Below are 25,881 nucleotides of genomic sequence, written 5' to 3'. Positions count from 1 at the left end.
GATACTGTAGCCTCCATCATAGAAGAAGAAAATATATTTAAGAAGTGGGGGGAAACAAAAGACGGGAAGAAACTGTCCAGCATGGTCACTGTTAAAATGTTTCCCTCCTTCCTACACACAAACACACACTGTAAAGAGGAATCCTCCTGATCCTGCTCCCTTTTCAATGTGTGAACATCAGGGTGAGAAAAAAAAACCTTATTATCAGGTTCATAACAATAATCCAACCAACATTTAACTGGTGGATAATTTTACCTGTGTATTTTTATTTTGTAGGACCTAAATTTGCCCACTCTCTCTCTAACTGACCACTCAGCATCAGCCACTGTGTTTTTCAACATATCTTCTCCTATGTTTAAGATTTATTTCCCTGGGTTTTCTTACATGTTTCAGTGTTTAGCATAATTTAATTTTATAAAAGTGAAGCTGATGGCGTTATCCTCAGCAGGTCAAATTAAGATCCTTAAAGATCCTTTGTTTTTAGTTTCATTTCAGAGTGCAGCAGTTTGTGTTTTGCAAATTGAAACTGATATTTTATTTTTGCCTTGTGAAAAAAACACTTTCTGCAACTTTTAAGTCATCAACACACAGTGAAGTGGTCCATGTTGAATGAGGTTTTGACCCTGTGATTGTAAAATACTGTAAAAACCTGGACAGATGTGGTCGATGAAGTGGACAAACTCCTGTCTGCCTAAAAATCAGTCAACTTAAACCAAAAGCTTGTTGAACTTATCACAGCAAAAGTTTAGTGATTCAGAAACAAATGATTCACTCTTAGTACTTCCTCTGATTTAAAATTAAACTACACCTCTTTTTCTCTCCATCCACTAATCTTCCCGCTTCTTTTTATCATTTGAAATGAAAGATGTCAGTTTCCTGTTGGTTTGAATTGTCCAGTCAAGTTAATCTAAACCTCTCTCCTCTCTTCTGCACAGGAGCCAACCACTGACCTGTAGACCTCCACCCACACCTCCGTCACCATCTCTCCACACTGAAAACACACTTGAATACAAGTGACTGTCAGAGCTGGGGCAGCAGACTCTTAATGTCGGTACAAAGTAAATGTTGCTGTTGAATAAGGAGACAGTAAACATGGCTGAATATCTGAGGTGGTTTGATTCACTGTTGTACAGGTTCAAATGTCAAACCCTGCAGTCAAAGATCTGAGACTGCAGAGCTGCTCCACATCCTTTCATCTACATACTTATGACTGTGTATTTGCTCCTTGTTATTTTCTTGGTCTTGTTAATATGTGTATGTTTCTGTAAACAGTATATTTACTTTGATTTCCTTGTGTTTTACTAATTTTATACATTTGTTTTACTGCTTTATTTATTTTAATTGTCCTTTTCTACAGCACTTTGGTTTCAGCTCAGGCTGTGTTTAAATGAGCTCTAGAAATAAAGTTGACTAACTTTCCAGCTCCTAGTCAAACCGTCTCACCTCTGTCAAGTTATGACACAGTATTTTATTAAATGTTAATTATTAAATTAATTAGATTATTAATTATACAAAACCTTTTGGATGGGAAAACATAAAATCTGACACAAACTATGATTCTAAGCAAAATATTTTTGTCTTTGAAGGTGTATGAATGTGTAAATATTTTATTAAGCGTGACCAGGATTAAATTATTAATTCATTAGCTATACCATTTATCCTTTTAGGGCCACAGAGGGGCTAGAGCCAATCCCAACTGACACTGCGTGAGGGGGGCTACACCTTGGACAGGTCACCAGTCACAAGAAGGACTAAATTTAAATTCTTTTACTTAAATAACACACACTGTGGGAAGTGAGGTCACATGACCACTGGGCCGAAGAGCAGCACAGGTGTGCTGACTGGGCAGCTCACACAGGTGCCTTGAGTTTTCTTTGTTCTGTGTCCTGAGCTCATTCTCTGTTTTCTGTCTTAAGTTGAGCTGCTTCTCTCCCTCGTTTCACCTTTGTTCCTGAGTGTGTCAAGTGAGTAGTTCAGTTCATTATGTTTATTTTGTTGTTAAGTAGTTAATCTAATCTCCTTGGTTTGTTCTCACATGATTATATATTTAAAGTGAGAATGTATTGATGCACTGATTCTGATTTAGAATTGTTTGTTGCTTTATTCAAGACAATATGATGGGATTTGACCTGTATGTGGCCTACGCTTTCTTAATCTGTAGAAATATAACCAGTTAACTGTAACTGCTCACACCTGACTGACTGCAAGCAAAAGATTAAATACTTTCAAATGGAACCTGTGGACTGCTTCTCCTCCTTTGCTCATATTCATGAAGTCAGGTCCAGTATAATCCTAGAACACATGCATGTGTGAAATGACATTTTCAAGTTTACATGATTGTTTTCGTAAAGTCCCCTGTAAGCTTCTGTAATTACTTTAGCATTATAGTCATATAGTCATATAGTTTTAGTCTGTTATTTTTCTGCAGCAGATGAAACACTATATTATAATCATGGGTTGTGTATTTAAAAGTGAACTCTTTTTAACTATTCACATTTCTTATTCCTGTGCTCCAGAAACCAAAGGTTAAAAATGTTGAACAGTGAGTGGGATGGTGTGAGGCCATTAAATGTTTGTGTAATCTCTTACACCAAGATGAATGTTTCAGATCTTAAATTTTATGTCCAATATAAAATCTGGATGAGACCTGTTACAGCGTAAACCACACAGCTACTGTAAATTACGGCTCAAACTACTTTCAACTTGAGTAGCCTGACTGATGAAAGGAATTCAATTCAATTCAATTTTATTTGTATAGTGCCAAATCATAATATACATTATCTCAAGGCACTTTACAGGGTAAGGTCAAGACCTTATTTTGTTACAGAGAAAAACCCAACAGTTCCCACAAAGAGCAAGCGCTTGGCGACAGGGGGGAGGAAAAACTCCCTTTTAACAGGAAGAAACCTCCAACAGAACCGGGCTCAGGGTGGGCAGCCGTCTACCTCGACCGGTTGGGTTTAGGAGAAGATAAAAAAAGAGGGGGTGGGGGGAGGAGAGAGGAGAGAAGAGAGAGAGAGAGAGACCAGGAACAGCTGTGTAGGTAATGGTGTTATCAATAATAATGACAGGTAACAGTGGTTAATAGTAATGATGAGTAGTGGTGGATCTGGGTCCTGCTGCTCCCGAGGCAGAGATACCTGCAGAATGAGGACAGAGAGAGGGAGAGAGAGGAGAAGCACAAACTACGGGAGAGAAAAAAAATACAAAGTTAATGGCATGAAGTCATCGAGAGAGAGAGAGGGAGAGAGACAGAAATAGAGAGAGAGCGCCCAGTGAATCATGGGAATCCCCCAGCAGTCTAGCTCTATAGCAGCATAACTAAGGGATGGGTCAGGACATACCCGAGCCAGCCCTAACTATAAGCTTTACTAAACAGGACAGTTTTAAGCCTGATCTTAAAGGTAGAGAGGGTGTCTGCCTCCCGAACCCACACTGGGAGCTGGTTCCACAGGAGAGGAGCCTGATAGCTGAAGGCTCTGCCCCCCATTCTGCTCTTACAAACTCTGGGAACCACAAGTAGACCTGCATTTAGAGAGTGAAGTGTCCTATTGGGAAAATAGGGAACTATAAGCTCTCCAAGGTACAATGGTGCCTGACCATGAATGGCTTTGTAGGTGAGGAGGAGGATTTTAAATTCTATCCTGGATTTTACAGGGAGCCAATGCAGAGAAGCTAACACAGGAGAGATGTGATCTTGTTTCCTAGTTCCTGTCAGTACTCGTGCTGCTGCATTTTGGATCAATTGGAGGCTTTTTACTGAATTTTCGGGACATCCTGACAATAAAGAGTTACAGTAGTCCAGTCTTGAGGTAACAAATGCATGAACTAGATTAGACTCAGAATGGGTCTGATTTTTGCAATATTGCACAGGTGGAAGAAGGCTGTCCTAGAGACTTGCTTTATATGTGAAGTAAGGGACAAGTCCTGGTCAAAAATGACACCAAGGTTTCTGACTGTAGCTCTGGAGGCCAAGGTGATGTCATCCAGAGTTAGTATATTATCACATAGTGTATCTCTGAGGTGTTTTGGGCCAATTACAATAACTTCAGTTTTGTCTGAATTTAAGAGTAAGAAATTACTGGTCATCCAGGTTTTTATGTCCTTAAGACACACCTGAAGCTTGGCTACCTGGTTAGTCTCACCTGGCTTCATGGATAAGTACAGCTGGGTGTCATCTGCGTAACAATGGAAATTTATCTGGTGCCTCCTAATAATGTTTCCTAGAGGAAGCATATATAGACTGAAGAGTATTGGTCCTAGCACAGAACCTTGTGGAACTTCATGACTGACTTTTGTGATGATAGAGGAGTCATTATTAACATGAATAAACTGGAGTCTATCTGACAAATACGACTTAAACCAGCTTAGTGTGGTTCCTTTAATGCCGACCATATGTTCTAGTCTCTGTAATAAAATCTTATGATTGATGGTGTCAAATGCAGCACTAAGATCTAGTAGGACAAGTACAGAGACAAGTCCATTGTCTGAGGCTATGAGGAGATCATTGGTAACCTTAACCAGAGCTGTTTCTGTGCTATGATGGACTCTAAAACCTGACTGAAAATCTTCAAACAAACCATTTCTGCGCAAATAATCACATAACTGGTTTGCAACGACCTTCTCAAGGATTTTGGAAATAAAGGGGAGGTTGGATATAGGTCTATAATTGGCTAAAACCTCTGGATCAAGAGTAGGCTTTTTAAGTAGAGGTTTAATTACTGCAACTTTAAAAGCCTGTGGTACACAACCAGTTGATAAAGATAAGTTAATCGGACTTAATATAGAGTTGTCGATTAAAGGAAAAACTTCTTTGAACAGCCTTGTTGGAATGGGGTCTAGAAGACAAGTCGATGGTTTAGATGACGAAACTGTTGAAGCGAGCTCAGAGAAATGTACAGGAGTAAAACAGTCAAAATATAAACCAGTTACAGTGGACTCTGAGGCTGCTGAACTGGACAGTACATCTGAATCAGCTGTGGGGAGGAAATGGTGAATTTTTTCTCTAACAGAGACAATTTTATTTGTAAAGAACCTCATGAAGTCATTACAACTGAGGGCTAAAGGTATAGATGGATCAACAGAGCTCTGACTGTCTGTCAGCCTGGCTACAGTGCTGAACAGAAACCTGGGATTGTTCTTGTTTTCTTCTATCAATGATGAATATCAATGAGTTGTACCATGGAGCTAGCCTTCTCTGACTCACTACCTTCTTCCTCAGAGGGGCTACAGTACTATCAACAAGATCATCAACCTGAGTGGATGTGAAGTTAAGAGGGCTGTTCCCTAATGCATTGATACATGGCAGTGGGCTAAGTACTGATGGGATCCTTTCCTTAAATTTGCTAACGGTATTGTCAGACAGACACCTGCTGTAATAGATTTTTTCCTCAAATGCTGTGTAGTCCATGACTGGGAGAAACTCTTAGATATTCAATGTCAATCCCATAAGTCAGAACCAGATCAAGGGTATGGTTAAAAGAGTGAGTGGGTTCATTAACATGCTGAGAGAAGCCAATTGAGTCTAATAATAAATTAAATGCAATACTCAGGCTGCCACTTTCAGCATCTACATGAACATTAAAATCACCCACCATGATAACTTTATCTGTGCTGAGAACTAACTCAGAAAGTCTGAGAACTCAGAGTAAGGGGTAGGTGGACGATATACAGTAACTAGTAGGACTGGTTTTTGTGTCTTCCAGTTTGGGTGTGACAGACTAAGAATACGGCTTTCAAATGAATTATCATTAACCGTAGGCTTAGGATTTATTAATAAATTGGAGTGATAAATGGCTGCCACCCCTCCTCCGCAGCCTGTGCCTCGAGGGATATGAACGTTAACATGAGTGGGGGGTGTTGATTCATTCAGACTAACATATTCATCCTGCTGCAGCCAGGTTTCAGTCAGACAGAGCAGATCTACATGATGATCAGTTATCAGATCATTGACTAGTAGAGATTTAGATGAGAGTGATCTGATATTCAATAATCCACATTTAATTTTCCTGTTATTTGGTTCTGGAATAACAGTTGTGTTAATTTTTATTAGGTTTTCATGTCTAACTCCTCCTCTGTTCACTTTTGATTTATTACATTTAAATTTAAGTGGTCGGGGGACAGACATAGTTTTTAGGGGGTGAATGGCAGGCGACTGCTCAAAGAGAGGCGCAGAGAAGAGTGTAAGACTGCGGCTCTGCCTCCTGGTCTCAACTCTGGATTGTCATGGCTTTGGGTTTCTAATATGGAAGCATTCAACTTTTTGAGAATGAAATTTGCAAGCAAGTCTATACTGCCAGACTATGTTTTTGTTTTTATTTAGTTCATTTGTACTCAATAGCTGCTCATGTGGGGGCGGGGTCAAAGAGTAATACAATTTCTGCATTCCTCACTGAGGACATTTAATTGATATTTTAATGAAATGCAGAATCCCTGATACTTCATTAAGCCAGTGCCTCTTGATTTGTCTGTGGGGTGGCCCCATTCAAAGGCTCTACAGTGCATCCGGAAAGTATTCGCAGCACTTCACTTTTTCCACATTTTGTTATGTTACGGCCTTATTCCAAAATGGATTAAATTCATTTTTTACCACAAAATTCTACACACAATACCCCATAATGACAAAGTGAAAAAAAGTTTGCTTGAAATTCTTGCAAATATATTAAAAATAAAAAACAAAAAACATCACATGTACGTAAGCATTCACAGCCGTGACACTCAAACTTGAGCCCAGGTGCATCCTGTTTCCACTGATTGTCCATCAGATGTTTCGACAACTTGATTGGAGTCCACCTGTGGTAAATTCAGTTGATTGGACATGATTTGGAAAAGCACACACCTGTCTTTATACGGTCTGATAGTTGACAGTGCATGTCAGAGCACAAACCAAGCCATGATGCGTGTAGAAGAAAACTCGCCTTTGTGCCGTTTATTCACTTTTCACACTAACTTGTTCTCGTCCTGATGACGCTAGCAGTAACCTAGCAACCACCCTTGTTCCCGAGACACAGCGTGACCGCGGATAGAGTGCACGTACACAGTGGTGACGTCACTCAGAGAAAAAAAGACTCTTCTGGGCTTTTTCTGAGCTTTGAAAAACTTTTACAAAGGTTAAAACCCCATGGCTTAAAAATGTAGAAGAGAAAGGTTGATATTTGGCTGTGTGCACAGCTGGAGGTGTCCTGTTAAAAGTTTTACAGGCCTCTCTTTTACTATTGCGTTCTATGGGAAAAATGCTTTTTGGGCTGCAGGGGGATTTTTGATTGGTACACACCTGTCTTCGAGGAGACGTCTCCTAAACAATGGCTGAGAAGTTCGGTAGGTTCGTTAATTCAGTGTTCAACCAACAACTGTGTTATCACCAAATGGAGTTAGGGTACTAAAGTATAATCCGTATTCAGGGGAATCTTAAATGTTGCATCTTTTATTGCGAACGATAACCACTGTCTAATGTTTGTTGAAATTGCAAGGTGCGTTAATTTCACTCGATACCACCACATCTTATGAGATGGACAGAAAGCTCTAGTTGCTTGTCTGAACTTTTCAGAAATACCTATTTAATAATAAAACCCTCTGAAAAAATAAATTGTTCTTGGGCTAAGGCAATAGAAGCTGTCTTTAGTGTTAGCTAATTCTTGAGATTTAACACATTTGCATTGGCTAAATGTTATTTTTGAAAATCGTCCGATTTTCTAACACGTTAACGGCGTCCATATACTGATCGGGTAGACAGAAGTAAACAAGCCAATACCAAAGTGGCATATAAAGTTAATTCAGTTTCAGTTTAGCTTTTTACCTGCTTTTGTGCAATGTTTGCCAAAGTGTTCAGCAAAAACGTGTAGTAGAAATAATCTACATCTGCAACAATTGGCCGCTTAATCTACCAGTCCATTAAAAGAAAATTAATCTGCAACTATATTGACTATATTAATCGTTTTCGTCATTTTCTGGTTCCACCTTTTCACATGTGATGCTTCCTTTTCTTTTCTTTGTAATACATGACAGTGACCTGAAAATCTTTTGGGTTTTGGACTGTTGGTCAGCCAAGAAGATGTCCCGTTGGGCATTTTCTTCTTTTTTTTTTTTTTCTGACATTTTATGGATAAAACAAATAATCAACTAAAAGATTACTGGAAGATTAAAACATTAGTTATAATCAAAATAGTTGTAAGTTGCAGCCTCAATACGTAAGTTACATGTCCAAAAATACTATGCAATTTAGTCCAGTTTAACAGACATACAGGTAGACATCAAGAGACAACTTGATAAAGGCATGACTGTGTATGCTTGCTTACATTAGAGCTGGATTTCCCTTTTTCACTTCTTCATAACAGGTCCGATGAGATATGACTTTGCACCTTTTACTCCTGGATTGTACAGCCAGCATGCTCCTGCTGCAGCATTCAACCAAGATCCCAAGGTCCCAAAATATCTTTTGTTTCGTAAGTAGAATAAACATTATGGTTCAAAGCCTCAGAAATGTCTGTACTTTATCTATAGCTAAATGGTGATGAGGAACAGCTGCAGCCTATTTTTAGGTAGCAAGCTTTGTTATCTCGAGATAGTGGGATAAAAGTCAAGCATCATAAATAAATAAATAAATAAATAAATAAATAAATAAATTAGAATGGCACCCAAAGTGCATACCTCCAATAAGGCCAGTGTCAGACAACGTCTTTTTCATTTCAATTGTAGTAGCTGTGGGAAAAAAAAAAAGTAATTTAATGTCTTTTCATTTACCTAACAGCAGTTAAAATAGCTGTGAAGAGCAAAAACTACACCCAGTTCACACTTTTGTCACCTTTTTTCACCCTGATGAGTTGCACCCCTGAATACTGTACTTGTATGGCACAGGTTCTTTAGTCACAACCCCAATTACTATACTGTCTTGTACCTGGAAAGATCTCATTTATAACCATGATGTTCCACAGTAATTATTAACAAGAACCACTGTGCCCCTGTTTTGCTCCCAGGGCTCATTTGCATGTTAATTATCATTAGAAACACAGGAGAACAAGTCATTGCAGTTAAATAAGCAATCTTATCTTTCATTTTTCCTCCACCACCATTCCTTTGATGTTGTCAGATGACTTCCATTATATTATAACTTGAGATGACAAGCTTTCACTTTGGTTGTTAACACTTACTCTGTGCACCTCTATTAAAGACAAAGGAGATATTGTAATTTATCAAGTGACTTTATGCAAGAGCGATGTCAGCAAAGGTTTGATGAGCCCCCTGAATTGTTAAGACATCGAATGGTATTTAGCGGGATAGACAAAATTATTTAAATGCCCCCCATAAAAGGACTCCGTTAAATGAAATAAAGATGAGTCATAATGGTTCATGATCAATTAGTTGTCATTACTTTCTGGAATCTTTGAAGGGTCTGGAAAGTTTTTTATAATCACATATGACAACTAACATGTGCTCCAAGAAGGCTAAGCTGCATTTAGAAAAAATCTATTATTTATATGTCAAGGGAAACAATTTTGAAATTCTAAGAACATAGACCAATCCCAGACAAACTACACTGAGGAAGATAAGTAATGGTCATAACTAACAGGGTTATAGTATAAGGGAATTAAAATGACAAACAGCATCCAACCTAATATTACACATTTCTGTAGTGCTATATTTAAGGGTAATTTGATTACTGTATTTTCTTGTTTGCTTTGTCCTGTTATAACCTAAATTATGTGCAATTTGTCGGCCTCCTGAGAATTAAGCTTTGTTGGCAAAAGATCTACAGTTGCACAACCACAGTTTTTTTTTTTTTAAAGGAAAGTCAGAAACTTTAACCACAAATAGAATATTATCATAAAACTGACAGATAATCTGAGCTACATCATAAGGTCATTGGTTGGTTTTATGCTTTTCTAGGTTGCACCAAGTGTCATGAAGGAACTCTTCTCGATGCTGGGCAGATGCCATTGGAGTTTTACAAGACAGGTAACTGCATGGGTACAGGAATACATGGGATGTTCCTCAGTTAACACTTGCATATCTTTTTCCATAAAATGATGAACATCAATAATGACACCTTGGCACCTGGCATGAGTCCTTTTACTGGAAAATTCAAGTGTGCCTGAAAATTGTTTTCTTTTGCCACAAGATGGCGACAGATTACTGTTTTGTAGCCCTTTCACACACTGGCAGTATCAGAATAAGAGGTGCTGCATAAATTTGAACTGTTATAGAACATAATTATAATGTATATTTGCAAATTACTTTAAATAATAATACATGGGTTTAGATGAACATAATAGGATTTATTTTACTAACTGCCCATTTCATTCAGACAATTTAAAATGTATTTTACAATGCAATTTCATCAGGAAATATGTTGCAAGCACACTTTTTTGATTGCACCATCACACTCATCAATTTTGGATAAAACCAATCCAGATAATAAGGGTTATTCATTGATGTCACAACCTTGAACCCTTGTAGTAATACCCACAAAAAACAGATACAGTTACAGTCGACCATTTGCTTGGTAGTTTGCTTTGTTGTTGCTGGATACAATTTAAGTTTATAACCAAATTGCCTTACCTTCATAACTGAAAAATGCCCCTAATTGTTTTTATGATGAAAATGAACCTCCTTCTTTTAAGCTATTGAAGTTAGTTGTGACAGCTAGGGTCACACAGCTAATATTTCATGACATTAGTTTCTGGTTTACCTCAATCAGATGGAGTACAGAATGTGTGATTCTGTCAGTGCATACATGAAAATGGGTTTGTCAGAAATTAGAAAAGAAAAAATCAGCGTTGTCATTGATATGAAGCAGACTGTATCGCAGAAACGGCTGGCTGAGCCTTGGACACCAGCAGGTGTGAGGTTTCCAGTTCATGCCCTGAACTCAACAAGCAATAATGTTGAACAAATGTAACCTTTTAGCCTCTCCTGTGCTGCGATGAGATGTTTTTGGCACTCTGTAGAATTCCTGGATGGCTCTCTCTGACTCAGCTTTGACCCTCGCCCATCTGTTACCGTGTCCAGAGTTAGAAGGCTACTGTACTGAGACGCATGTTGTTGGCCTCAGGGTGTGGGCAAAATGTTTTTGGTGTAAGACGAATGCTGTGATGGACAGTGAACCCTCACAGATTTGGCTTATGCATGGACCTTTTCAAGTTCAAGTTAAAAGCAACTGTATATACATGTGTTACTCTCTGCCACCTCAGTATTAGTCAGGGCTTGTTGACCATGGTGGGTTTGCTGCTGGGAAATGGAGTTTAAACATAGTACAGGCCAGAAGCCGTTTAGTGGCCCCTTTGCACTGGCTCTGTCAATGCATACGACCAGTGTTTAGCACCACTTTGGTTCTCAAGAACATGATTTCAATGTGCCAAGTGACAACCGCAGTGACTTCATGCCAGACATCCTCCAACTCGTCCATAGCCTTTCACTTTGCACTCCAGGGTGTGCTAATCACCTCCTTCAAATAGGGCCATGAGATCACAGTCACATTTTCTTGTTGTAAAAGACCACTGTGAATGAAAAGAGATGCAGGTGCGATGTTGTGTTAGTGACGTTAAATGTGTTCACTTGTCACCCCATTGACTTTGTACACTTTTCCAAACTGGATTATTGGCTGATGAGATCCCATTGTTACTCCTCAGTAATTTACAGTTTCATATTGAAGTTTTCTTTGCTTTCATATGCACATGTGTAATTCCACTTTTCCTAAGTCCTTGTTTCATTGTTAGTTTTATTAAATGCACGACTCAGTATGTCTGATCTTTATTGGTTTCAACACTGTGCACATGGCATGGTGGCATGGCTGTTATTACTTTTATCCAATGATCCACCGGTGGTAATAGGCCATAGTGCCATGTGTTATTTTAGCAGGAACTGGTACTGCAGTGGATAGCTGACATGCACACAGCCAGAAAATCTAGCTTTAATATCAGCACAGTGGAAATGGACAGTATTGAAAATATTAGCTTTGACTTTTACTTGTGCTGTTTTGGGAGCGGTATGGGGGTGGGGGGGTGGGGGGTGGCAATACACTATTAAAGTGTTACTGTCTAGAAGGAAAATAGTACCTCTATCGACATGGGCTTACTGGCCTTGCTGATGTCATCATCACCCTGTGTGCGTGTGTGTGTGTGTGTGTGTGTGTGTGTGTATGCACGGGCAATGAGGCAGACTCTTCCCGTGTGGGCATCAGGGGACAAAGTAGTCTTTATGCAGTGTGCCGAGCTCCAAGGCAGAAACATTGTTGAGCAGTAAAACATTCTGTAACTAAAACCACATGTTCCAGAGTGGAGGACAGACAAACACAGGCAGCCTCCGCAGCTCCACATCAGGAGTCAGTGCCCTATCATCAGGGGCTCAGGGGCTCCTTTTTGACTTGAATGCAACACTCTCCTTCAACATTGTGCATTTTATATGTATCAGGAAACTCAAATCAGGACCAGATTGTCCCTGACAAAATGCTGCAGGAGATGGGTGTGTGAGGGTGGAGAACAAAGGAGCAAGTTTGCTCCAACACACTTTAAATACAACTGAACATGTCATTTGCTCCAGAATAATTTTAAAAAAATTCTTGAACAGATTTTTAAAGAGAGGTGCACCTTACTCACTTTGATTACCTACTGGTATAACATTGCACATGTGGATGTTAAAATTCGTCTCCTTGCCAATACAACATGGCTTACAGACACTTATAGAACATGTCAAACATAATTGCCAATCAGCCTTGGAACAACTGCTTCAAGGACTCCGTTATCTGCCAACTTATGAGAAAAAAAAGTATATATTTGTTGAAGTGAAGATTGCAATTGCACATTGGAGATGTAAGTTCAAGTTAGGAGGTAACAGGTTTAGATAACGTATTATGTAATTTCTCTGTGCAAACAAAGGATGAAAAACTTTCCCCAAAAAATTCTCCCAAAACATTTTTCCATAGTCTCTTTGCATGTTTAGACTTTTATTTTATTCCTTCAATAACCTCAGTGGTTGTCTGTTACCAGAGCTACTGTGTTTGCTTAATGGTGGCTGTCTAAATTATTGGAAAACTTGTCAGTTGTGGTGTTTTCCTTCATAAAACTTACGTGCAGGCTGGAGCTGCTGATACACTTCTGTTGTTCGGTGTTGTTTCCATTCTTTTCCTAGTCCAATAAAATTTTACAATTCCCTCACAGAGCTCTTACCGAATGTGCTCTGTGGTAATTAGCAAGTTGGTAGGAGTTAATTTTTTAAATCGATTCCCAGCCCTTCTTGGATCATGAAACGCTCTATCTTGAAATGCTTTAGACTACCGCAGGCTCCCTAGGAGGTCAGTCCTAATTAAAGGGACAGTGTGCCACATTAGCCATGCATGGAGTCAAGCCGGTAACAGAATTTAGATCAGTCAGCCCCCAAGGTTAAGGCTGAACCCTTGACCCAGACCCAGTGCCCCCATTTCCCTCTTCCTTCGAATGCTTGCTCATACCTGCTTTACTTAGCTTAGCTAACTGCCTGCTCACTTATACCTGAATGAAGACCAAACAATGTCTCATTTCATTGCTCTCTCTCAATCTGTGTTTCTCTCCATCTCTACCTCAAACCTATTATACTTCTCAGCTCAGATTAGGAAACTGCTTGGCTGTAATCAATAGAAGTTAATACACTTTTTAGTTGTGCTTTGTTGTGATATGAAGGCTATGAGGTTAGATAGTAATTGAAGATGTTACTTACACTCCTGTATGTGCATTTTGATGGTTGACAACCAACCAATGATCAGAAATCAGTCCCTCCCTGTGTAACAAGCTCTTTAATAGGCTAAATAATTTCTGGAGTCAAAATGGCCATGAACTTTTGCAATTATGGGGCCAGTGTAATTAATTTGTAATTGTTGATGTGTCTTAAACTGCTTCGTCTAAAACCATAATGGTTTCTTTTGAAGTGCTGGAGCTGTGTGTCAGGGGCCATGTTTGTGTTATTGCAGATCCTCTGAGAGCCAATTGTTTGGGGTCCTCACAGGTTCCTTCTAATCTAATTGGCCACGGATGTCCAAGCTCAGGACCTTTCTCCATGCTCTGGGGATTGACAGAGCTGTTCAGGGTTTGAAAAGTCACTTGTCCAAATACAGCCTTGTTTAATTACAGCAAGGGGATGCTTGCGTATCACTGCACACAACCCCCCCAAGCCCAATAAATGCAGAGTCTAACTCTTTTCAGACTAGATATTCAACTCCACCTCCAAAAGAATCTCTATCCAAATAGGAACTGGATTTTGGTCTCCTCTCCTACTTATCCCAAAGCCCTTAAGCACTGTCCACTTCTCCTCCCTTCACCTTCAAGTTGCCAGTGACATACCTCCCAATGGTTCTTCATCCAATGTAAATACAAGGAGATCGTCCTATGCTATTACTTACCCTGATCCTTGCTTCCAACGCTGCCCCCACACCCTCCTATCCCCAACCAATCCCTGACCACCTGAGCCTCCACCTCTGTATCCCGAATTGCCAATCCCAATCTAATTTATGGAATATTTTGGAGGTAACTGTATACGGCGGCAGGGGAGATAACATCTCCAGGCCCCTGTGAAGGACAGGAACTCGGCAGTGTGTGCTTAATAACATAAACTGCTGAAAAAGGGCCCGGGCCGGTGCATTGGCAGAGGAGCAGGCCGGTGAAACGGATAGAGAGCGAGCAGAGAGAGGGGACCCAGTGTTCTGGGGTGGGGTGGGGGTAATTGAGACCATGTGAGCCTCCCCCAGTGGAGGGATTAGAGAAGAAACGGAACTCTCTCAGCCCCGAGATCGCTTCAATTAGATGCGCCCAGAGCAAGAGTACTGGGGAGGGTGAGAGACCAGCGTGGCCCAAAATGTCTGGGCAAAGGAGGGAGGAAAGGTGAAAGAGAAGTTAGGGTTAGGTTCCCACCTCCTCCTTTTCCTGCATGTTTTTTGCCAAAGTCAGGGCTGTCCGGGTCATGTCTGTGTGTCACTGAACAGCAGATCCATGTCACAAGGGTTAACACGCAATGACAGCATCACTACCAGCTTGTTTCCAGTTTTTTCTCTTTTAACTGTTTTAACCTTTCATTAATTGGATGTTGGCTTAGCTTGCTTTCTCTTCCCAGTGATCCCCTGCCTTCAAAAATGCACTGATTTACAACAAGAACCACTCTCCTACTATGCTTTGGTTGCTAAGTGCAGCTCCACTGGATTAGTTGTGGATTAAATGCTTTGCTCAAGAGCACATCAACAGCCTTTTGACCACAAACTAACCTCTCAACCTTCCTGGGTACTTTTGCCATAGTCGGCAGAAATGTGAAACATGCATTTGTTTCAGTGAATACTCACACAAAAATAATTGACCTCATATTCATAGCTGGTTTGTCATGTGATTTTGAAATGAATTAGATGAGGCTAGAGTAAAGCATAATCAACTGCAAGGCTAAATTGTAAACAGCTTTCAGTGTCCATGGTATGTCCATCAGAAAACTGGTGCCACAGTGACATCAGCCATAATCAGATGACTCATTCGCAATTGACCAGGTTTTCCATACCTGTCTTATCATGTCCCTTCCAGTCTGATCACGTGGAACAACAATGTTATCTCATCAGTCATGACACTTGTACATGTGACAACCATCGGGCATGCTGCCCTCTGTACACACAGAAGGTAGCCCCTGTGTGTTTTGCAGCCATAATGTGTTTGCCTGCTGACCTAGAGGTGGCCTATCATGGCTGTCACACATCAGTATTGAAGCATTGTGAATGAACATATGCAAATTTACAAATGTATATGGCTTGTCTGTTTGTGGTTTGCCCAGTTCCCCTCTTAACTGTCTTAAAAATGGAACACATGCCATTTTTAGTATTTAGGTAGTTTCACAATGTATTACCAAACTGAGAAGGTCTAATTAAAAAGGTCACAGGTGGAAAATGTGAAAGAAACTGCTTATGTTAACCGTCTAAAAACATTAAATATTTAAGACAGTTGTAGCCATTCAGCAGGTCACTACAAAAGATAATTCAAATGGAGAACAGGAAAGTTAAGAATGTGAGCATGTGCAGTGATGCATGGCCACTTTGAGGAAAACCTTCTCCCACTACAGATTAAGTTATGTCTCAATGAGTGGTGAACGACATGCAGAAAAACATCAGTTGTTTTAATGTATGATGGAGGAGAGGGATTTTGATTTTCTTTGGGTTTATGTAACTGCCTGACTAAAAAAAATACTTAATATTGCAAAATGTTTGTAGGAAATGCAGCTATGTACATAAGCAGAGATACATTTGAAATCAGATAATATGAGCACTCTAAATTTAGTTGACGAGTCTGAAAACCCCACAGATGTTGTGAACTGAGGCCTACAAGGCATCACTTCATTCCTGCTCCTGCCCATTCAGAGTGCTGGCCTTTTGTATGAAATGCCACATCAGCCCATCCTGTGTTTAGGTTTTTGTTGGCACAGCCATGCAACAGCCCCAATTGTTTAGAATTTCTGTTTATTTTCACAGTCTTTAAATGTTTTAGAGAAAACCCTCCACCGTTAAAGACTGACAGTCCGAAATCTCCATGTTATGCTTTCAGCATCATTTAACTCAAACTGAAGCGTTTATATGCATGCAGGTTCATTCCATGCAGTCTGCTTCTGTCTACTTTAAAAGCTGACTCCTATGGGCATTTGTATATAATTTTACAAAGGTCATAAACTCTCACTATGCCTGACGAAGTGTCGCTACACTAAGAGGCTTGGATATTTAACTACCAATATTAAATGGAGTTTCAGGTTTTTTGTTAAATATAGGGCTGAGTATTTTTGTTCCTTGGATTACTTGAATCTAAGGTTGTCCCCTTAAATGTGATCACACAAATCTGTCTGAGAATTTGAATCCTCAGTTTTTCCCATTTTTCAAATCACTATCATGTATCACACTAATACATGACACAATCAGAATCTCACAGTTTTACAAGTCTGGTCTTTTCTAAAAACACGCACCCTGTTTATCTATTGACCTAACATACAAAACACAGTAATCCTTAACATGTTACTTATTAACGCTAATTATTAATTGTACAGCTAGGCCTAAGCACAAAGCAAGGAAAAAGATAATGTCTGAAAAAAACATCAGATATTCTACCTGTCATTACTCAAACATGCCCAAATATGTGGCTTTGAATGCCAACAATTACAAAATTTGTGTCATGTCTTATTGGGCCCTTTCCATGGTACTTATTGTGTGTGCATGTGTAGAAGTTATGCAATGGCACAACAACTTATATAACAACACTCAAATAGTTAAGAATTAAGCAATATAGCCACATCAACAATTGCAGTACATTTATACATTCAGGCAAGGCTGGTTATTTTTCCATTAGTAAAGCCACAAGGTAAACAAAGCAAGAAGGGGTGTGTGTGTGTGTGTGTGTGTGTGTGTGTGTGTGTGTGTGTGTGTGTGTGTGTGTTTGTGTGTGTGTGTGTACTTGTACTTGCTACATAGTAAGGACCAAAAAAAGTATTTTACTAACAGATTGAGGACATTTTGGGAAAGTGAGGACATTTTGGCCTGTCCTCACTTTTTGAGACACCTTCAAATTACATTTTGAGGGTTAAGACTTGGTTTTAGAGTTATGTTTAGAATTAGGTTTAGGTTAAGGTTAGGGTTAGGGTTAGGGTTAGGGTTAGGCACTCAGGTGTGATGGTTAAGGTTAGAGTAAGGGGCTAAAGAATGCCTTATGTCAATGAGTGTCTTCACAAAGATAGAAGTACGTGTGTGTGTGTGTGTGTGTGTGTGTGTGTGTGTGTGTGTGTGTGTTTAAATGAGCCCATTTCAAGATGGTCATGCTCCTGTTCTTCATAGCCATGTCATATGATTCTTCCACTGCACTTGTTGTAGTGGTGGATTTGTACAGTTGGTTTTCACCAGAAACTCTAGATCTCTACACTTCATCTCTTCTAGCTAAATAGTTTACACATAGCACAGCAGTTAATCATTAGTAAAACTGGAAAACTGTCTGATGTTCATTGTTGTCATTGGAATAACGTTGATAACTTGCTTCAGTGTTTTGTTGCAAGGCTAGAGTGCTGCAGACTTCAACTCGTAGTTTTGTTTCACAGTTTCACAGTGGCATAGCCACATCTGATAGACAGACACATTTGGAACACAAATGATTTACCACACAAACTGAATGCAGTCAGTACTGGTCTTTCAACCCCCTTCCCCCTTTGCACACAAACCAATTACAAATAGTTCAATCATTGGAAATCATCACTGGCTAGATCTGAGTTGGGTACAGCTGCACCTAAAACATTTTGTGTCTTTTTGGTCTGTAAATATTAAACTGCCAGTGAAAATGGAAAAAAAACAAACTGCAAAGAACCAAATTCTAACACCATTTAATCATATGTGGTCTGTTTTTATTATTCAAACATTATGTGTAGAATATAAATAACACTGAGCTTACATTTCCCTTCCTGCGCTAAAAGGACAGACTAGAGAGCTCTAAGTGGAGTGGGTTAAAGGCCAGAGTCATTGTCAGCCTCTATGAGGTAATTATGTGTTTGTGTTTATAGCATGTTGACTCCCCACTCTGTCTCTCTTCTGCACTCCATCTTTCTGCCGAACTCCCCCACCTCCTCCCTCTGCTCCCTTTCTCCCTCTCTGTTCTTTGCACAAGTCGTCTCCCTCTGGGAAGAGGTGCCTGAGATGTTGGTTCGGCCATACATCTCTGTCAAAATCTCTATGAATAAATTAACCTTTTAAAGATTAGTCTACTCTAATACCTCAGGGTTTTTTAAACAGAAGAGTGGAGCCCCTCCAGCCCCCACCCATTTCACGCCAAGCCTCACCAACTTGGTGTTAATAGTGGAACGAGAACTTTTAAAGGTACAGGCGTAATTTCTTCACTGACCATACACAATGATAGGCTTGGATTTTCATTATTTTTACACTCATTTATAGACTTATGATTCAATTTTTATTATTTAATTTTAAAGATATAGATCCTGATGTTTAAAGTGAGAGCTCTATGTTGCATTTCACATAAAATGTATTTATTTATTTGTTCTTTAAAAAAATGCTCTCATTTTATACCTAAGGGCCATGATAGCATTTTAATCCTTAGTAATGATGGTTGGTGTGCAAACCTGATTGAAAAGTCTAAGCTACATAAGTGGTCACATGATCAGACAGACTGAAAACAAACCCGTTCTTTATGCCACAAATCACGTGGAAGTGAAACCGACAGTGAATGCACCCAAAATGGTTTAAATTTCAAGTATAAATATTATACTTTAATTAATATTAATTAAAATATTAATATTCATATTTGTTTTAAATCCCAAATACGTTGAATTTGGGGAAACTGGTGATTTTGTCTGCTGTGTATCTTGCTCTTTTGCTATGTGGTGGTAGAAATGCCCAAATGCAAAATGCACAAAAAAAAAAAAAAAAAAAAAAAAGAAAAGTTACAGACACAGTAAACTCTCCTGAACCTGTGAACCTAAATCAATGACTAACATTGAATTGCACAGCATAAGAATGGCATAATTATGTGTATTATTCTTAAATGTCTTAAACAGAAAAAGCTTCTGCTGTGACATAGATAACATATTTCCTTTCCTTGTGTTTGACATTGAAAATGGGAAGAATCAGATTTTATAGACAATTTAAATCCTTCAGTTGCACAAGTTTATATATGTTTCCTACAATCTGTTTCATCACAGCTCTTGGAGAATGTCCAGTAATTCTTGTTGTTCCTTTACATAAAAATGTCTCCTTGAGTCCTGGAGTGAGACTCCACCAAAAGTAGGGAGCAGTTGGATCAGAGTCTCCCTGGCTGGCCTTTTTCAATGACTGGGGTTATTTAGATGGAGAGCAGCACCTGGAGTAGCTCCAAGCACCCGTAGGCACTCAGACTAAATGTATGTGACTCTGGTTGACTTTATGGGCATGTTGATGCTGCAATATTCTGTATTTTTGAACAGATCTGCTGAATTTTTGACTCAGTCGTGACAACTGCTGAGAGGATATTCACTGCCTCCACTACAGAGCAAGACATTTTGTCATTGTTTTGGAAACGTGAAAAATTATGTCTTGCTGAAAAGCATTTTTTTTTTTTTTTTTTTAACAACCAAACATAACAGTGGTCTCTTGTTGGCAATTGGGCCAGACCTATCCACCTTGGTTTTTCAAACAAATCAGGATAATTATGATGAACAGGTTTTAGGTTGAAATTCCTTCGAAAATAAACCATTCTTGACTGAGAGAATATGACATGTATTGGCTATGTCACTGGTTTTAGGTTTCACTCTCAAGGCAGGCAGAGGCGTCTCCTGGACTTCCTGAGCTCAAACTTGTGCCAACTCATGTACTGGAGAACTGGAGGTCCCCTCCTCCTTTATTTTGGGAGGGGACGGGGGGGGGGGGGGGGGGGGGGGGGGTGAAGGACAAGAGTTTCTCCATTCCGCCAGTCCTCCTGGTCCTCAGTCTCCCCTGTTCGACCTCATCACTCAATCTTCGTTTAGCCCCTGACATGTTTTAGCTCAGCACTCCTGGGCTAATTTATGTCTGTAAAGACAAGCTTGGCAAAGGGGAGCTTCCAGTAAAAGGCCACTGCCTGAGCCACTGACCCACACTGTGGCAAAGTGGCTAATTTAATTTCTTTTAGATGGGAGAAGGAAGCGGTAATGTCTCTACTACCACGAAAAGAAAAAAAAAACTACCATCTTGGAAAATTTGTGGCTGTACAGATGTTCTCCTGGATGTGTTTTTTTTCCTGCCCCATGCAGACAACTTGAGATTCGAGTCAAGAGGGTCATGCTGACCTTTGCTGTGAATCTGCAAATCTTGAGAACATGTGGGTCCCTAATACACGAAACACATCCTTTTACAGTAGAAAGACCAACACTGCAGAACACCACCCAATTATCTTTGCTGGCCTCCAGACAAGTCTAGAGTGCCCTTGAGATTTATAGCCCAAATTCCCACATCTAATGGTAAAGTAGCAGTTATTAACTTTTCAAAGTAAGTCTGTCTCCCACACCCATGCACCCATGTCCCCCTCCATTTTTGTGTCTGCACAAGCTTAGTTTTACTGCCTGATTAACAGCTGCTCCACAGGCCAGAGGATTTTGGAGGAAAAATAATAATATAACTGTATTTTCATGTAGCTGATGATGCTTTATGATGCATTAATAGTATTTCAGTATTAGTCAATATTCATCAAGCATTTGGCCTGTAGATTGGAGGACCAGAAATGGATTATTGCCTTATATCTGACACACACTGAGACTAGTTAAAGGATAGCCCATTATGACATGAGAGTCAGTTCCTGATTTTCTCAGTAGGAGGCTCCAGAGATCACAGAATGCCCCTGTCTCTCACCACGCAGAAGAACACAGCCCATCTTTTGGTGTGTTGCCCTGCCCCTACATTACCAGACCCTCAACGGCAGCAACAGTCCACATATGGAAATGCTTGATTTGATATAGTGTCATTTTACTTTGCAGAAATGAGTATATGCATGTTCTCCCCATTTCTGCAACCCGCCACCACCACCACTGTAACCCATGGGGTGTGAAATGTGATCCAGGTTTACTGCGCTGTTAAAAAAAGAACACACTTCTCATTAAATGATTATCTACTGACACAAAAAAGATTATGGATTGGACATTGAATACATTCTTTCACTCTGAGAATCAGTCACTGTGTACCTGATAAGGGTACAAGGTACAGTATGTCTTGTAAAGCTTGCATAAAGAGGATATGTAAAACACATTATCCCTGGATTTTCCCCTTGGCTCTACTCTTGAACATCAGCATGTTTTACAATTATTGAACAACACTGGGAAAAAATTCCTACAGTCATCAAGATTGGCCAAAACCTTTTTCGTAGGAAATTCCTTTCCTGCCACTATAGTGCTTTATTGGTTCTGGTATTTTACAGAATTTGACATTTTAGGTTTAAATATTCAGGTCTATGGTAATTAGTAAAATGTTAATATAAAAGAAGATATGATTAGTTAACTCAATTATTTCATCATTAAGATCAATTTTTGGAGTTTATTTATTTATTTTCCTTTCAAATTATATTAACCACGCTATGCATTCACAGCACACAGGTAACTATAGCATTTATCTTTCAGAAACTAGAATTGTAAGCCTTCTCCAGTAGTATTTTGGGAGTAGAAACCCTGTACACTACAAGGCTGTGTGTATTACTGTTCTCAGCCTGTAAGCAGAAGGCTGCAAGTAAAATGTGTGCTTCAGAGGAATTCAGGACCCATAGGGTTCAGTGCAGCACAATCATCAGCCAAGTTTGCTGAGAACCAGAGGAGAAAGCAAGCAGTACAATGTTATGATGTAAGTCATCAAACCTTCAAAATAACACTGCCAGTTGAGATTTCCTGAGATTTCCCAGAATTTATGTTTCAAGCTGCTGGTAGTAAGTGGCACTGCATCGTCAGGAAAACTTTGTTTTCCCCTTTTTGGGCTGTTAGCTGTTGTGAGTGGAAAAAAGATCCCCGATCCAAGTGGTCAAATAACTGCTGCTTTTTCAGCTTCTGTGTACAGCCCGCCTGCTGAGATGTAAGCAAGGGGCCAGACAAACCAAACAAAACAACAGTAAGCAGGCTCAACACACTGAATTGCCGATGCAAGGTCCAAGTAAGCACCAAACCATGATGTATATGTAAAGGAGAAACATGATCGCTGCAATCGCTAGAATTCCCCACCCCCCAATATTTAAATATTGGGAGGTAACATATATATATATATATATATATATATATATATATGTATATGTGTGTGTATATATATATATATATATGTATATGTGTGTGTATATATATATATGTATATATATATATATACATATATATGTGTATATATATGTATATATGTATATATGTGTGTGTGTTATATTTCAATTTATATTTTATATAGTTATTGTACATTTTATTCATCATATTTTATATTTTCTCAGAACGAGCAGTTACTGAAAAGATTCTGGAGGTGGAGATGTGATGGCTTTGAATTTGTAGTAATATGACATGTCATTCATTAAGATATAATCCACCTTGTTTTTCAGAGCATTTTCCCTGTAGACAGAGCCAGGATTAATCTTGTGAACACCACAGAAAAGATTTTCACTACTGAGATGTCATGGCAAACGCAAACAGAACACCTATCTGTTACCTCTTACAAAGGGAATCAGAGTTCCTTCTAACTGAACAAATGGACCTGTCTTGTGCAAAAGGGGGACAAAGGCATTCTCACTTTCAACACCCACGCCACTGCAGCCCCGGCCTCGACTGCTGCCTAAAGACCAGTAAAACTGTTCAAATGTTTCCTCCGCCCCAGAGTCTGGGCTAGTTCCCCTTAATCTCGCACTAGTTGAGACCTCAAGAGTCTGTCACCTTTCCTGTCACGCTCGGCTGCCTGCAGCCCATTGGCCGGCAGCAGATTTATTTCTCCCTGTCAGGGCCAATAGCGTGGCGATGTGGCTCAGCCCACTGTTTAGTTACAGTGACAAACATGCTGATTAGAGAGGCCCCGATGATGGATGGCTCCTCGCCGGAGAGCGGCCCGAGTTTTTAGCGGGTCATAATGGGCCTGACACTGCACAGCCCCTCTCTTTCTCTTTCTCCCTTTCTTTCTGTCCTCTGCTGGAAGATAGACCCCTCCCCCACAGGTCACACTCAAAAGGTCAGGAGTTAACGGGCCAGCCTTTGCGTATTGCCGCTAAATCAAAATGACCCTGTTTGGAGTCATATTTGTAGACACTCCATCATCATCATGGCCACTGCGACACCTCTATTCCCTTCTTCCCTGTGGCCTTTTCTCCTGTGACCACGAGCTCCCACATGGGTAAATAGGAGGGCACACAACCCTGTTGGCTTAATTAAACTGCCGTGCCTTCTTACTCACTTTTGTGCCACAGAGACACTTATGTGCACAATACACACACAGACACACAAACGCCCACTCCTTTCCTTAATGTAGACTTTCTTATAGTGTTGTATTGAATTTATTTCTACCAAGTGGATTTAGCGTGTAGCTTGCAGAGTGTGGTGGGGACTGTTTGGTATTGAGTCATGCTTGAGAGACTGGACTATCTGGAAATACAGGTCTACTATTTAATCCACTCTGAGGTTTGCAGCACTGAGACCTCAGCTGGATGTCTGAGCCACTAGAACCTCTGCGATGATTTAACTTTTCAGCGGACCTTGACATTGAGGCCAAGCTCACACTTAGTACGTGTAATGGTACATACTGTATATACAGTATATACAGTGTGTGCGTGTGTGCGTGTGTGCGTGTGTGTGTGTGTGTGTGTGTGTGTCTGTGTATGTATATTTAATGGCAAAGTCTGGACCTGTGTCATTTTAACATTTGCTGTTAAACAGTCAATACATTGCAGACCCTTTGTTCTTGAGGTGCAACTTCAGTACCCGGTAATGCGAGCCAGCAAGTTGGTTTGTAACAGATTGGCTGCATAGCTTTGAAGGGCCAGATGTTTAACCTGACTAGTGATTTTAAATATGCGGCCAGTCAAATCCAAAGATAGTTCTGGCTTAGCACTGCAGAGCCCAGGTCCTAGGGGCCACTTGTTCCCTGAACATCAGGATGTTGTGCCCAGAGGCAGAGAGAGAGAGAGAGAGAGAGAGAGAGAGAGAGAGAGAGAGAGAGAGAGAGAAGCTGGGAAAGTGCAGAGCAGGACAGCACCTCATTTGTATTCTTTTTGAAACAGATGCTCAGCTGCATTAATGACTTCTAACTAAAACATTCATAAAGTGTTATTGGATTTTTAGCAGCGGGGTTAAGAAGTGTGACCTTGGAGGTCTGAAGGTTGCCAGCTCTTCTCTCTTGTTCCCCCCCTCCCGGCCTCCTCCCCTTTCGTCTTTCTCTCTGTTTGGACGCTCTGGTGACATCACAGCAGCTCCACTCCAAATTGGATGCAGAGAGTGAGAAGTTCACCAGTAGCCCAGGGCAGTGAATATTTTTCCATTTATTTGGGGAAGGGGGGCAGGAGAGGAATTGGGGGAAGCAGGACATGCAGACAACAAAAGGGGCAGAATACATTACAGGTTAAGTAATAAGTAATCAAAATAGTTCTTTCTGTGTGTATGCATGCTGCACTCAATCTCATGGTTAAGTGAGCCATAGCAGTGCTTGGGTTGAATCCCCTTTGGACACCTGGCAAGTTTGATGAATACATCAACAAAGGTAGAGAGAATGTGGGAGAAGCAGACAAAGTAAAGGGGCAGCAATGGGAGGAGTCTTATTTGTTTTATCATAGTATGAAGTGCAGGTATTATATTTGCCCTTCTTATGTAGTAACCGTTGCACAGCCTGGGTATTGATATCACTGCCTCCTATCATCTTTCCTTTTTCCTTTTGATTTTTTTTTTTAGCAAGTTGTAGTATACAATTTAAAATAACACACTGTACCCATACATTGTTGTTCAAATTGAAAATATAGTATAAAGCCTATTTGAAAATACATCCAAAGAAAAATAACTCAGATTAACATTTGAACAGTTTTTTCTTTACATTTCAACAAATTTGTTATTTTGTTCAAATAATAATTTGTTCAATTAAATTTGTTTCCGACAAGGCAGCAGAGAATTGTGCAGAAACTTTTTATTTAGATTTATTTATATCTTACTGACATCTGCACAAAGATAAGAGCAGGTGTGAACTTCACTCATCCAATAGCAGTAAAGAATAACTCTGTGTCCCAAGTCTCTAATTCTATTGGAAGCAATATCCAATTTTGGTTAGAAAGGTTTATGAAATGCATGACCTGACATTCTGTTGTCATACACTAATGTGGTCTGTAAAATAATAAAACTGTTCCTTCTTATCAGAGCAGATTACTTTGAGTGTGGCAGATGTGCAGTAGGTTTTTGCTAAGATTAGATGAACATCAGACT

The 25,881-nt window shown here is 39.8% G+C and overlaps 1 long non-coding RNA gene across 3 annotated transcripts in view; it reads left to right on the top strand.

Moving 5' to 3' along the window:
• Positions 1-582: 582 nt before the first annotated feature.
• Positions 583-25,881, top strand: part of LOC139620361 (uncharacterized) — a 69,751-nt gene continuing 44,452 nt past the window's right edge. Inside the window, exons 1-4 of one of the 3 annotated variants that reach the window (XR_011690816.1) lie at positions 583-1,964; positions 8,334-8,441; positions 9,883-9,951; positions 21,289-21,788. This is a non-coding gene — a long non-coding RNA (uncharacterized lncRNA). Of the gene's footprint in view, positions 1,965-8,333; positions 8,442-9,882; positions 9,952-20,246; positions 21,789-25,881 lie in introns of those variants that run through there. The other 2 variants (XR_011690814.1, XR_011690815.1) reach the window with 2 other exon arrangements.

The sequence above is a fragment of the Trachinotus anak genome, unplaced genomic scaffold (assembly GCF_046630095.1).
Source record: "Trachinotus anak isolate AG129_WGS33_773 ecotype Australia unplaced genomic scaffold, CSIRO_AGI_Tana_v1 ptg000004l, whole genome shotgun sequence".
NCBI lineage: Eukaryota > Metazoa > Chordata > Actinopteri > Carangiformes > Carangidae > Trachinotus > Trachinotus anak.
The sequence above is the reverse complement of the archived record's forward strand: the minus strand, read 5'-3'. Positions and strand labels throughout refer to the sequence as shown.